Source organism: Condylura cristata, unplaced genomic scaffold (genome assembly GCF_000260355.1).
Source record: "Condylura cristata isolate star-nosed mole 26May11 unplaced genomic scaffold, ConCri1.0 scaffold00020, whole genome shotgun sequence".
Classification (NCBI taxonomy): Eukaryota; Metazoa; Chordata; class Mammalia; order Eulipotyphla; family Talpidae; genus Condylura; species Condylura cristata.
The window spans coordinates 16,340,007-16,342,410 of NW_004567121.1; positions in this window are offsets into that span (position 1 = coordinate 16,340,007).

Sequence of the window (2,404 nt, forward strand, 5' to 3'; positions counted from 1 at the left end):
TTTACTTCATTTTTGTTGAGTTTAATCAGTTCTTTGTATATCTTTGTGTTCAATCCTTTATCACTAGTTTTGTGTGAGAAAATTTTTCCCCAACTAGTGGGATGTCTGTTTTTATATAGTGTCTGTTTTGCTGTACAGAACCTCTTTAACTTGATGTAGTCCCATCTACTTATCCTTTCTTTCACTATCGTTGTTTTGGGTGCTGTATCTTCAAACATACTGTAGTGTATGTTGTGTCTCTTCACCCATTTTCTAACACCCCTTCCCACCCTTATCTTCTCCCTTCTATCACTAATCTTTTCTCTGCATCTATGAAACTGGATTTCTTTGTTTAATTTTCAGATTCCGTATAAATTTATATGGTATTTGCTTTCTCTGTCTGACTTATTTCTCTTAGCAAGATAACCTCAAGCTCTATGTTTCTGAATAAAAAAGGCAAGATTTTATTCTTTTTATGGCTGCATAGTATTCCTTAGTGTACAGTCATGTGTTACTTGATGACCTTTCAGTCAGTGGCATAGCAAACATACAGTTGTGTTCCTAAGAGTTTATACCATACAATGTAGGTGTGAAGTAGGCTGTATCTGATCTAGATTGGGGTAATTATCGTACTGGGCTAAGGACAGTATTGTCACTTGTTTTGCTATATTGCAATTTGACCACTAGATGGCAGAGGTGTCACTTGAAAAATCACAACTTCTTTTGCATGATAGTGGTTTAATGACTATTTTTGTGAATATATCTTACCAATAAGCAAGGCATGATTGTTTTTGTATATGTTTATACACCACATCATCTCTATCCATTCATTTATTGACTGATTCTTAGATTGTTTTAATATCTTGCCTACTATAAATAATATGCAATGAATATAAGGGTACAGATATGTTTTCAAGTAAATTTTTTTCATTTCCTTGAGAGAAATACCCAGAAATAGAATGGTTGAATCATATGGAGGGGGTCTATTTTCAATTTTTTGAGGAAACTCCATACTGTTTTCCATAATGACTATACCAACTTACAGTCTCTTGGACAGTGATGACATTCTGCCAACACTTGTTATTTTTTTGTCTACTTGATAAAATTATTCTGACAGCTGTGAAGTGATATAGTGGTTTTGTATTTGACTTGTGTTTTCCTGATGGTTAGTATCTGGCGCCATCTATAGGTCAGCTTTGTATAATGTCTTTTTTTTTTTTTTTTTTAAAGATTTACTTATTTATGAATACAGAACTGGGGTACAGGCCAGAGGTGCTAGGGCACAGGACAGAGGTGCAGGGGCAGTGAGAAGATTCACCAGAGACAGAGTGGGGAGCAGAACAGGCAGATCAACAAAGTACACTGCTTGAGAAGAACAACGGCCGGGTCAGGTCTGCAGGCCATGTGGGTCACCTCTGGGGCGGAGGATAGAACTCATGCTGAAGTAGCTTTAGCTTCTTAATGTTGTGCTTTAACCCTCTGTGCCACTAGGGAGGGCCCAGATATATGTCTTTTAAACACTGTCCTTTTTTTTTTTTTAAACTAGGCTTTATTTTTTTATGGAGAGAAGTGAGTTCTTTATATATTCTGCCTAATCCATATGGAATTTACAATTTGTGAATATCTTCTTCTGGTCAATAGGTTGCCTTTTCACTTTACTGATGGTTTCTTTTGCTATGCAGAAGTCTTTTATTTTGATGTAGTCCTATTTGTTTATTCTTGCTTTTTCTCTTCATTTGGAGACAGAGTAAAAAAAGAAAAACAGGCACTGAAGGCCCTGTGAAGGAGCTCACTACCAATATTTCCTTCTAGTTTTATGCTTCAGGTCATTTATCTAGCCAAAGTTTACTATCTGTGGGAAGACAAGATTTATATTTTCCCTTGAGGATTTGTGGCAAAGCAGGTTTCAGATAACACCTTGGACTTATAAAAGACCTCTTTCCTCCCCCTTTATTTCTTTGGACAACAGGCCTATCTGAAGTTTGCATTTTAATAGACTGACTCAGATAAGGATTTCTGAAGAAGACCAAGTAGCCTCACTCACTGACTGGGGGTGGGGGTGGGAGTGAAGGGGGGGGGGAGGCAGGAACTACTTTAGAGCTGCACTTTCTAGTCTTGTAAAGGTTTGCATGATAAAAACTTCCAAAAAGCTTTGATATAAGCTTCTAAGTTGGTCAAATTTATGACTGTAGAGTTAAAAATCCTTTAAATATTCTGTCATGTTAAAGCTGGAACCAATAAAAAATATTTCTGGCAGTCTGAGACAATTCCACAGACTCAAAATTTATAGCTACTTCATAAATAACCAAAACAAAGATTTAGACAATTTCTCAAAGGCTGGCAATAGACCCTTGCTGCAAATGGAGTCTACCCACATTTCAGTGTAGTTGTAACTAGCTACAAATAGGGTGCAACTCTATTTGCA